The sequence below is a fragment of the Scylla paramamosain genome, chromosome 12 (genome assembly GCF_035594125.1).
Source record: "Scylla paramamosain isolate STU-SP2022 chromosome 12, ASM3559412v1, whole genome shotgun sequence".
Classification (NCBI taxonomy): Eukaryota; Metazoa; Arthropoda; class Malacostraca; order Decapoda; family Portunidae; genus Scylla; species Scylla paramamosain.
The window spans coordinates 28417948-28430447 of NC_087162.1; the positions used below are offsets into that span (position 1 = coordinate 28417948).

Sequence of the window (12500 nt, forward strand, 5' to 3'; positions counted from 1 at the left end):
CATTTTGGCCATAAGTCACTGTTTACTTAATCAATCCCTCCTAAGACACTGCACTTTTTTCAGATTATAGAGCTGATAGGTCTCGGTAGGGGGTTGAGTGGTGGCTTGAGAGGGCCTTGGTGGGGGCTGACAGGGTTTGGTAGGGCTTGGCAGGGGTGACAGCAAAGGCTTCTGTTTAAAATCTCACATCTCAAGCCACCTCATTACTTGAGAGGTGACAAAGGGCTTGGCAGAGCTTGACAGGGATTGGTAGAGGTGACAGAGGCAGGCAGGAGTGACAGGGGATGACAAGGAACACCTCAAAATTAATGTACAGACCGACTGCCCCTCTAAAAATGCTTCAAACTTTCCTTGTTTTGTATAAGCTTGAGCACCTGGTACACTCACGGGCACACAGCACCCCCGGGCCGTCCCCCAACACCTCAGGACTCGGGAAAGGGGGGGTCCCAGGCCGGGATGGAAATAAATAAATAAAAATAAAAGCTGGAACCGGCCTTACCTTTCTTGAGGGCGTCTTCTTTATGTCTGTACATATTTCCACGGTGGCACACGCTACTAGCCGCCCCCTGGACACGCCTCTCGCCACCTCACGCATGTACAGACCGACTGCCCCTCTCTGAAAAGCAACAAATTCAGCCCTATATCAAGTCTGACTCGTGCCTGTTTACATTTCTCTGGGTCTCTGTCAGGGCTCAGGCGTGTAGAATGAAAGAATGATAGAAAACGAAAGATTTTCAGGGGAAACTAGTTATAAGTCTATTATAAAATACCGTGATACAACCACTAATAATGTCTTAATAATGCACTTTTTCCTAACAGTATACTGAGGTCGACAAACTGAAAGGCTTTGGAGTAGTCAACAAAGACTGATTTCACTAATTAATTGCTTGGTATGTCAGTCACTTTGAATCGTCTTTTTGCCTTGTGACTAATTTTTAATGTCTCGGTTAGGTTAGGATAGGTTAGGTTAGGTTAGGTTAGGTTAGGTTAGGTTAGGTCAGGTTAGGTTAGGTTAGGTTAGGTTAGGTCAGGTTAGGTTAGGTTAGGTTAGGTTAGGTCAGGTCAGGTCAGGTTAGGTTAGGTTAGGTTAGGTTAGGTAAGGTTAGGTTAGGTTAGGTTAGGTTAGGTTAAAAAAAAAAGAGATTTTTTTTCAGGTGAGGGCCAGTTAGGTTGTTTTTGTGGTACAGATTTAAGGTACAGTGACACATGGTACAGTGGCTTATGGTGAAGGTAGACAAGGCCTTCCTGCACCATTAGCACCATAGAGTACAGTGCTGTGGTACTGTAGCACTGAAATATTAAGCAAACACAAAAAAAAAAAGATATTTTTTTTCAGGTGAGGGCCAGTTAGGTTGTTTTTGTGGTACAGTTTTAAGGTACAGTGACGCATGGTACAGTCGCTTATGGTGAAGGTAGACAAGGCCTTCCTGCACCATTAGCATCATAGGGTACAGTGATGTGGTATTGTAGCACTGAAATATTAAGAACACGAAAAAAAAACGATACATTTTTTTTTAAGTGAGGGCCAGTTAGGTTAAGTTTTTGGGGTACAGTTTAAATGTACAGTGACGCATGGTATAGTGGCTTATGGTGCAGGTAGACAAGGCCTTCCTGCACCATTAGCACCACACAGAGAGAGAGAGAGAGAGAGAGAGAGAGAGAGAGAGAGAGAGAGAGAGAGAGAGAGAGAGAGAGAGAGAGAGAGAGAGAGAGAGAGAGAGACTTAACCAAACCTAACTAACTGAATTAATATAAACCTAACCTGATGGAAAGAAATAAAGAAAAAATAAAAGCTGCAACCGGCCTTACCTTTCTTGAGAAGCGTCTTTTTTATGTTTTTACATATTTCCCTGGTGGCAGACGCTACTAGCCGCCCCCTGGCGACACCCCTCGCCACCTCACACATGTACAGACCGACTGCCGCTTTAAAAAGCAACAAATTCACTCCTATATCAAGTCAGACTGGTGCGTTTGTTTACATTTCTCTTGGTCTCGGTCTGGACTCAGGCCTGCAGGATGGGAGAATGTTAGAAAACGAGAGATTTTCAGGCAAAACTAATATAAGTTAATGTTGTGGTACAAAACTACAACCACTAATAATAATATACCTCATGTTTTAATAATGCCAAGACAATACAAGATAAACATTAATGACTTACAATGAAAAACAAGATGGAGATAGACAAATTAGGAAAGAAATAGGTTTCTATAGAGTATTACTGTGTGTGTGTGTGTGTGTGTGTGTGTGTGTGTGTGTGTGTGTGTGTGTGTGTCACTAATTTCTATCTCTTTCTCTCTCTCCTGAGAACTATTTCATATTGCTGTACATCAACATGAAATATCACCACACAAGCCTCTCTCTCTTTCTCTGCACCTCACAACACAACACAACACTTTATCACACTAATCAGTAAACAATACCAAAAGCTCCCCTTCTGCAGGCCTGACTCCTCCCTTTCATTCAGACCCTTTCTTTCCCTCTCTCTCAGCTTGCCCGCCTTCGTATCTGCGTCTATATTTACTCTTGATTCAAGTATACAACTCTACACCATACTGACCTCTAGGTACAGTGCAAATAGCTTTTCTTCCTCCCTGTTTTTCCTGTCTCTCTGCCTGTCTGCCTCTTTCTCCCTCTCTACTGACTCATGGCTCAAAGATACAAGTCTAATTAAGCTTTGAACCTCTCTGTCTCTACAATATCATAAAACCTCAACACTCCAAACCAAACCAACCCTGCCAACACCTACCTGTCTCTCTGCCTCAGTCAGTCAGTCAGTCAGTCAGTCAGTCAGTCAGTCAGTCAGTCAGCCATTCAACCAGCCAGCTAGCCATTCAACCAACCAGCCAATCAATCAGTCACTCAGCTAGTCAGTCAGTCAGTCAGTCAGTCAGTCAGTCAGTCAGTCAGTCAGTCAGTCAGTCAGCCAGTCAGTCAGCCATTCAACCAGCCAGCTAGCCATTCAACCAACTAGCCAATCAATCAGTCACTCAGCTAGTCAGTCAGTCAGTCAGTCAGTCAGTCAGTCAGTCAGTCAGTCAGTCAGTCAGCCATTCAACCAGCCAGCTAGCCATTCAACCAACCAGCCAATCAATCAGTCACTCAGCTAGTCAGTTAGTCAGTCAGTCAGTCAGTCAGTCAGTCAGTCAGTCAGTCAGTCAGTCAGTCAGTCAGTCAGCCATTCAACCAGCCAGCTAGCCATTCAACCAACCAGCCAATCAATCAGTCACTCAGTTAGTCAGTCAGTCAGTCAGTCAGTCAGTCAGTCAGTCAGTCAGTCAGTCAGTCAGTTAGCCATTCAACCAGCCAGCTAGCCATTCAACCAACCAGCCAATAAATCAGTCACTCAGCTAGTCAGTCAGTCAGTCAGTCAGTCAGTCAGTCAGTCAGTCAGTCAGTCAGTCAGCCATTCAACCAGCCAGCTAGGCATTCAACCAACCAGCCAATCAATCAGTCACTCAGCTAGTCAGTCAGTCAGTCAGTCAGTCAGTCAGTCAGTCAGTCAGTCAGTCAGTCAACCAGTCAGTCAGCCATTCAACCAGCCAGCTAGCCATTCAACCAACTAGCCAATCAATCAGTCACTCAGTCAGTCAGTCAGTCAGTCAGTCAGTCAGTCAGTCAGTCAGTCAGTCAGTCAGTCAGTCAGTCAGCCATTCAACCAGCCAGCTAGCCATTCAACCAACCAGCCAATCAATCAGTCACTCAGCTAGTCAGTTAGTCAGTCAGTCAGTCAGTCAGTCAGTCAGTCAGTCAGTCAGTCAGTCAGTCAGTCAGCCATTCAACCAGCCAGCTAGCCATTCAACCAACCAGCCAATCAATCAGTCACTCAGTTAGTCAGTCAGTCAGTCAGTCAGTCAGTCAGTCAGTTAGCCATTCAACCAGCCAGCTAGCCATTCAACCAACCAGCCAATCAATCAGTCACTCAGCTAGTCAGTCAGTCAGTCAGTCAGTCAGTCAGTCAGTCAGTCAGTCAGTCAGTCAGTCAGTCAGTCAGCCATTCAACCAGCCAGCTAGGCATTCAACCAACCAGCCAATCAATCAGTCACTCAGCTAGTCAGTCAGTCAGTCAGTCAGTCAGTCAGTCAGTCAGTTAGTCAGTCAGTCAGCCAGTCAGTCAGCCATTCAACCAGCCAGCTAGCCATTCAACCAACTAGCCAATCAATCAGTCACTCAGTCAGTCAGTCAGTCAGTCAGTCAGTCAGTCAGTCAGTCAGTCAGTCAGTCAGTCAGTCAGTCAGCCATTCAACCAACCAGCCAATCAATCAGTCACTCAGCTAGTCAGTTAGTCAGTCAGTCAGTCAGTAAGTCAGTCAGTCAGTCAGTCAGTCAGCCATTCAACCAGCCAGCTAGCCATTCAACCAACCAGCCAATCAATCAGTCACTCAGTTAGTCAGTCAGTCAGTCAGTCAGTCAGTCAGTCAGTCAGTCAGTCAGTCAGTTAGCCATTCAACCAGCCAGCTAGCCATTCGACAAACCAGCCAATCAATCAGTCACTCAGCTAGTCAGTCAGTCAGTTAGTCAGTCAGTCAGTCAGTCAGTCAGTCAGTCAGTCAGTCAGTCAGTCAGTCAGTCAGCCATTCAACCAGCCAGCTAGGCATTCAACCAACCAGCCAATCAATCAGTCACTCAGCTAGTCAGTCAGTCAGTCAGTCAGTCAGTCAGTCAGTCAGCCATTCAACCAACCAGCTAGCCACCCAACTAGCTAACCAGCCAGTCAATCAGTCACTCAGCCAGCCAGTCAGTCAGTCAGTCAGTTAGTAAGCCAGCCAGCAAGCCAGCCAGCCAGCCAGTCAGTCAGTCAGTCAGTCAGTCACTCAGCCAGCGAGTCAGCCGGCCAGCCAGTCAGTTAGTTCTGTGGGCCTGTGTATGGTTCTGGTGGGCGTCTGTTTGGTTTGTGTTAGGTTCAGCTAGCCCTCTGTTTGGTCTGTGTTTGGTCTCTGGGCCATAGATGCAGCAAGACCGGTTCAAAATTCCAAGCACTGACGCACTGCACAGACTACCACCTCATGCCTGCTTGGTGTGAAAGAGTCTGCTGGGACAAATGACCTACACAGCAACTTGTATCAGTCCCCCAGATGTGTTCCTGGAAGCTCAGTGTTATGGATGCAGTGTGACATGCTGACTTAGGGAAGGCTGTCTGTCGTGGCTGCACCTTGCTGTGGCTAAGAAAAGGCTGTGTTTGTTTGAAGTGCTGTACTGGTCATGCTGGGAAGTGTACAGGTCACCATTAGTAGTAGAAATGTTGCACTAGAATGAAATTAGTTGGGAAATGTAATGCATAATTATTGGCAGGGAAAAGATGGTGACAGGGATGCTGGGACGTGCTTCACTGTGCACCGTGGTGGCCGCCCCTTGGTGCTTGGCGGTACCTTATAGGGCATCAAGGGGCAGTTATTGTAGTCTCATCTTACAGCAAAACAAGTAAAAGAAAAAAAATAGTAATAATAATAATAATATAAAAATTTTTTTTATCATTGTCTTGATGAGCACAAATCTTTCCCTGCCAATACATAAACAGCACATTTTTTCACTAAATTTCACCATTGTAGTACACATTTATACTAGTAATGATGACCTGTAGACTTTCCAGGCATGACAACACTTGAAACACAACCATTTTGTTAGCTACAGCATAGAGCAGCCACCAGACAGCCTTCCCCCACGTCAGCATGTCACACACTGAATCTGTCAGTCTGCTTTCAAGAACACATGAGGGACTAACAGGAGTTGCCATGTACTTAATTTCCTGCAGATTCTTTCACACCAAGGAGTAGCAAGTTGGAAGTCTGTGATTGTAACTATCCTGCTCAATTTCAGCTTCTATTCTAATCTCTACTTAATCTCCATATAGTTCCATTTTGGCCATAAGTCACTGTTTACTTAATCAATCCCTCCTAAGACACTGCACTTTTTTCAGATTATAGAGCTGATAGGTCTCGGTAGGGGGTTGAGTGGTGGCTTGAGAGGGCCTTGGTGGGGGCTGACAGGGTTTGGTAGGGCTTGGCAGGGGTGACAGCAAAGGCTTCTGTTTAAAATCTCACATCTCAAGCCACCTCATTACTTGAGAGGTGACAAAGGGCTTGGCAGAGCTTGACAGGGATTGGTAGAGGTGACAGAGGCAGGCAGGAGTGACAGGGGATGACAAGGAACACCTCAAAATTAATGTACAGACCGACTGCCCCTCTAAAAATGCTTCAAACTTTCCTTGTTTTGTATAAGCTTGAGCACCTGGTACACTCACGGGCACACAGCACCCCCGGGCCGTCCCCCAACACCTCAGGACTCGGGAAAGGGGGGGTCCCAGGCCGGGATGGAAATAAATAAATAAAAATAAAAGCTGGAACCGGCCTTACCTTTCTTGAGGGCGTCTTCTTTATGTCTGTACATATTTCCACGGTGGCACACGCTACTAGCCGCCCCCTGGACACGCCTCTCGCCACCTCACGCATGTACAGACCGACTGCCCCTCTCTGAAAAGCAACAAATTCAGCCCTATATCAAGTCTGACTCGTGCCTGTTTACATTTCTCTGGGTCTCTGTCAGGGCTCAGGCGTGTAGAATGAAAGAATGATAGAAAACGAAAGATTTTCAGGGGAAACTAGTTATAAGTCTATTATAAAATACCGTGATACAACCACTAATAATGTCTTAATAATGCACTTTTTCCTAACAGTATACTGAGGTCGACAAACTGAAAGGCTTTGGAGTAGTCAACAAAGACTGATTTCACTAATTAATTGCTTGGTATGTCAGTCACTTTGAATCGTCTTTTTGCCTTGTGACTAATTTTTAATGTCTCGGTTAGGTTAGGATAGGTTAGGTTAGGTTAGGTTAGGTTAGGTTAGGTTAGGTCAGGTTAGGTTAGGTTAGGTTAGGTTAGGTCAGGTTAGGTTAGGTTAGGTTAGGTTAGGTCAGGTCAGGTCAGGTTAGGTTAGGTTAGGTTAGGTTAGGTAAGGTTAGGTTAGGTTAGGTTAGGTTAGGTTAAAAAAAAAAGAGATTTTTTTTCAGGTGAGGGCCAGTTAGGTTGTTTTTGTGGTACAGATTTAAGGTACAGTGACACATGGTACAGTGGCTTATGGTGAAGGTAGACAAGGCCTTCCTGCACCATTAGCACCATAGAGTACAGTGCTGTGGTACTGTAGCACTGAAATATTAAGCAAACACAAAAAAAAAAAGATATTTTTTTTCAGGTGAGGGCCAGTTAGGTTGTTTTTGTGGTACAGTTTTAAGGTACAGTGACGCATGGTACAGTCGCTTATGGTGAAGGTAGACAAGGCCTTCCTGCACCATTAGCATCATAGGGTACAGTGATGTGGTATTGTAGCACTGAAATATTAAGAACACGAAAAAAAAACGATACATTTTTTTTTAAGTGAGGGCCAGTTAGGTTAAGTTTTTGGGGTACAGTTTAAATGTACAGTGACGCATGGTATAGTGGCTTATGGTGCAGGTAGACAAGGCCTTCCTGCACCATTAGCACCACACAGAGAGAGAGAGAGAGAGAGAGAGAGAGAGAGAGAGAGAGAGAGAGAGAGAGAGAGAGAGAGAGAGAGAGAGAGAGAGAGAGACTTAACCAAACCTAACTAACTGAATTAATATAAACCTAACCTGATGGAAAGAAATAAAGAAAAAATAAAAGCTGCAACCGGCCTTACCTTTCTTGAGAAGCGTCTTTTTTATGTTTTTACATATTTCCCTGGTGGCAGACGCTACTAGCCGCCCCCTGGCGACACCCCTCGCCACCTCACACATGTACAGACCGACTGCCGCTTTAAAAAGCAACAAATTCACTCCTATATCAAGTCAGACTGGTGCGTTTGTTTACATTTCTCTTGGTCTCGGTCTGGACTCAGGCCTGCAGGATGGGAGAATGTTAGAAAACGAGAGATTTTCAGGCAAAACTAATATAAGTTAATGTTGTGGTACAAAACTACAACCACTAATAATAATATACCTCATGTTTTAATAATGCCAAGACAATACAAGATAAACATTAATGACTTACAATGAAAAACAAGATGGAGATAGACAAATTAGGAAAGAAATAGGTTTCTATAGAGTATTACTGTGTGTGTGTGTGTGTGTGTGTGTGTGTGTGTGTGTGTGTGTGTGTGTGTGTGTCACTAATTTCTATCTCTTTCTCTCTCTCCTGAGAACTATTTCATATTGCTGTACATCAACATGAAATATCACCACACAAGCCTCTCTCTCTTTCTCTGCACCTCACAACACAACACAACACTTTATCACACTAATCAGTAAACAATACCAAAAGCTCCCCTTCTGCAGGCCTGACTCCTCCCTTTCATTCAGACCCTTTCTTTCCCTCTCTCTCAGCTTGCCCGCCTTCGTATCTGCGTCTATATTTACTCTTGATTCAAGTATACAACTCTACACCATACTGACCTCTAGGTACAGTGCAAATAGCTTTTCTTCCTCCCTGTTTTTCCTGTCTCTCTGCCTGTCTGCCTCTTTCTCCCTCTCTACTGACTCATGGCTCAAAGATACAAGTCTAATTAAGCTTTGAACCTCTCTGTCTCTACAATATCATAAAACCTCAACACTCCAAACCAAACCAACCCTGCCAACACCTACCTGTCTCTCTGCCTCAGTCAGTCAGTCAGTCAGTCAGTCAGTCAGTCAGTCAGTCAGTCAGCCATTCAACCAGCCAGCTAGCCATTCAACCAACCAGCCAATCAATCAGTCACTCAGCTAGTCAGTCAGTCAGTCAGTCAGTCAGTCAGTCAGTCAGTCAGTCAGTCAGTCAGTCAGCCAGTCAGTCAGCCATTCAACCAGCCAGCTAGCCATTCAACCAACTAGCCAATCAATCAGTCACTCAGCTAGTCAGTCAGTCAGTCAGTCAGTCAGTCAGTCAGTCAGTCAGTCAGTCAGTCAGCCATTCAACCAGCCAGCTAGCCATTCAACCAACCAGCCAATCAATCAGTCACTCAGCTAGTCAGTTAGTCAGTCAGTCAGTCAGTCAGTCAGTCAGTCAGTCAGTCAGTCAGTCAGTCAGTCAGTCAGCCATTCAACCAGCCAGCTAGCCATTCAACCAACCAGCCAATCAATCAGTCACTCAGTTAGTCAGTCAGTCAGTCAGTCAGTCAGTCAGTCAGTCAGTCAGTCAGTCAGTCAGTTAGCCATTCAACCAGCCAGCTAGCCATTCAACCAACCAGCCAATAAATCAGTCACTCAGCTAGTCAGTCAGTCAGTCAGTCAGTCAGTCAGTCAGTCAGTCAGTCAGTCAGTCAGCCATTCAACCAGCCAGCTAGGCATTCAACCAACCAGCCAATCAATCAGTCACTCAGCTAGTCAGTCAGTCAGTCAGTCAGTCAGTCAGTCAGTCAGTCAGTCAGTCAGTCAACCAGTCAGTCAGCCATTCAACCAGCCAGCTAGCCATTCAACCAACTAGCCAATCAATCAGTCACTCAGTCAGTCAGTCAGTCAGTCAGTCAGTCAGTCAGTCAGTCAGTCAGTCAGTCAGTCAGTCAGTCAGCCATTCAACCAGCCAGCTAGCCATTCAACCAACCAGCCAATCAATCAGTCACTCAGCTAGTCAGTTAGTCAGTCAGTCAGTCAGTCAGTCAGTCAGTCAGTCAGTCAGTCAGTCAGTCAGTCAGCCATTCAACCAGCCAGCTAGCCATTCAACCAACCAGCCAATCAATCAGTCACTCAGTTAGTCAGTCAGTCAGTCAGTCAGTCAGTCAGTCAGTTAGCCATTCAACCAGCCAGCTAGCCATTCAACCAACCAGCCAATCAATCAGTCACTCAGCTAGTCAGTCAGTCAGTCAGTCAGTCAGTCAGTCAGTCAGTCAGTCAGTCAGTCAGTCAGTCAGTCAGCCATTCAACCAGCCAGCTAGGCATTCAACCAACCAGCCAATCAATCAGTCACTCAGCTAGTCAGTCAGTCAGTCAGTCAGTCAGTCAGTCAGTCAGTTAGTCAGTCAGTCAGCCAGTCAGTCAGCCATTCAACCAGCCAGCTAGCCATTCAACCAACTAGCCAATCAATCAGTCACTCAGTCAGTCAGTCAGTCAGTCAGTCAGTCAGTCAGTCAGTCAGTCAGTCAGTCAGTCAGTCAGTCAGCCATTCAACCAACCAGCCAATCAATCAGTCACTCAGCTAGTCAGTTAGTCAGTCAGTCAGTCAGTAAGTCAGTCAGTCAGTCAGTCAGTCAGCCATTCAACCAGCCAGCTAGCCATTCAACCAACCAGCCAATCAATCAGTCACTCAGTTAGTCAGTCAGTCAGTCAGTCAGTCAGTCAGTCAGTCAGTCAGTCAGTCAGTTAGCCATTCAACCAGCCAGCTAGCCATTCGACAAACCAGCCAATCAATCAGTCACTCAGCTAGTCAGTCAGTCAGTTAGTCAGTCAGTCAGTCAGTCAGTCAGTCAGTCAGTCAGTCAGTCAGTCAGTCAGTCAGCCATTCAACCAGCCAGCTAGGCATTCAACCAACCAGCCAATCAATCAGTCACTCAGCTAGTCAGTCAGTCAGTCAGTCAGTCAGTCAGTCAGTCAGCCATTCAACCAACCAGCTAGCCACCCAACTAGCTAACCAGCCAGTCAATCAGTCACTCAGCCAGCCAGTCAGTCAGTCAGTCAGTTAGTAAGCCAGCCAGCAAGCCAGCCAGCCAGCCAGTCAGTCAGTCAGTCAGTCAGTCACTCAGCCAGCGAGTCAGCCGGCCAGCCAGTCAGTTAGTTCTGTGGGCCTGTGTATGGTTCTGGTGGGCGTCTGTTTGGTTTGTGTTAGGTTCAGCTAGCCCTCTGTTTGGTCTGTGTTTGGTCTCTGGGCCATAGATGCAGCAAGACCGGTTCAAAATTCCAAGCACTGACGCACTGCACAGACTACCACCTCATGCCTGCTTGGTGTGAAAGAGTCTGCTGGGACAAATGACCTACACAGCAACTTGTATCAGTCCCCCAGATGTGTTCCTGGAAGCTCAGTGTTATGGATGCAGTGTGACATGCTGACTTAGGGAAGGCTGTCTGTCGTGGCTGCACCTTGCTGTGGCTAAGAAAAGGCTGTGTTTGTTTGAAGTGCTGTACTGGTCATGCTGGGAAGTGTACAGGTCACCATTAGTAGTAGAAATGTTGCACTAGAATGAAATTAGTTGGGAAATGTAATGCATAATTATTGGCAGGGAAAAGATGGTGACAGGGATGCTGGGACGTGCTTCACTGTGCACCGTGGTGGCCGCCCCTTGGTGCTTGGCGGTACCTTATAGGGCATCAAGGGGCAGTTATTGTAGTCTCATCTTACAGCAAAACAAGTAAAAGAAAAAAAATAGTAATAATAATAATAATATAAAAATTTTTTTTATCATTGTCTTGATGAGCACAAATCTTTCCCTGCCAATACATAAACAGCACATTTTTTCACTAAATTTCACCATTGTAGTACACATTTATACTAGTAATGATGACCTGTAGACTTTCCAGGCATGACAACACTTGAAACACAACCATTTTGTTAGCTACAGCATAGAGCAGCCACCAGACAGCCTTCCCCCACGTCAGCATGTCACACACTGAATCTGTCAGTCTGCTTTCAAGAACACATGAGGGACTAACAGGAGTTGCCATGTACTTAATTTCCTGCAGATTCTTTCACACCAAGGAGTAGCAAGTTGGAAGTCTGTGATTGTAACTATCCTGCTCAATTTCAGCTTCTATTCTAATCTCTACTTAATCTCCATATAGTTCCATTTTGGCCATAAGTCACTGTTTACTTAATCAATCCCTCCTAAGACACTGCACTTTTTTCAGATTATAGAGCTGATAGGTCTCGGTAGGGGGTTGAGTGGTGGCTTGAGAGGGCCTTGGTGGGGGCTGACAGGGTTTGGTAGGGCTTGGCAGGGGTGACAGCAAAGGCTTCTGTTTAAAATCTCACATCTCAAGCCACCTCATTACTTGAGAGGTGACAAAGGGCTTGGCAGAGCTTGACAGGGATTGGTAGAGGTGACAGAGGCAGGCAGGAGTGACAGGGGATGACAAGGAACACCTCAAAATTAATGTACAGACCGACTGCCCCTCTAAAAATGCTTCAAACTTTCCTTGTTTTGTATAAGCTTGAGCACCTGGTACACTCACGGGCACACAGCACCCCCGGGCCGTCCCCCAACACCTCAGGACTCGGGAAAGGGGGGGTCCCAGGCCGGGATGGAAATAAATAAATAAAAATAAAAGCTGGAACCGGCCTTACCTTTCTTGAGGGCGTCTTCTTTATGTCTGTACATATTTCCACGGTGGCACACGCTACTAGCCGCCCCCTGGACACGCCTCTCGCCACCTCACGCATGTACAGACCGACTGCCCCTCTCTGAAAAGCAACAAATTCAGCCCTATATCAAGTCTGACTCGTGCCTGTTTACATTTCTCTGGGTCTCTGTCAGGGCTCAGGCGTGTAGAATGAAAGAATGATAGAAAACGAAAGATTTTCAGGGGAAACTAGTTATAAGTCTATTATAAAATACCGTGATACAACCACTAATAATGTCTTAATAAT

General features: G+C 45.8%; 1 long non-coding RNA gene across 1 annotated transcript in view; it reads right to left on the reverse strand.

Moving 5' to 3' along the window:
- Window positions 1–12500, reverse strand: part of LOC135106070 (uncharacterized) — an 86399-nt gene that overhangs the window by 33254 nt on the left and 40645 nt on the right. Inside the window, exons 15-19 of the long non-coding RNA XR_010271119.1 lie at window positions 12198–12314; window positions 7654–7853; window positions 6352–6468; window positions 1810–2009; window positions 500–616 (exon numbers count right to left, since the gene is read on the reverse strand). This is a non-coding gene — a long non-coding RNA (uncharacterized LOC135106070). The remainder of the gene's footprint in view (window positions 1–499; window positions 617–1809; window positions 2010–6351; window positions 6469–7653; window positions 7854–12197; window positions 12315–12500) is intronic.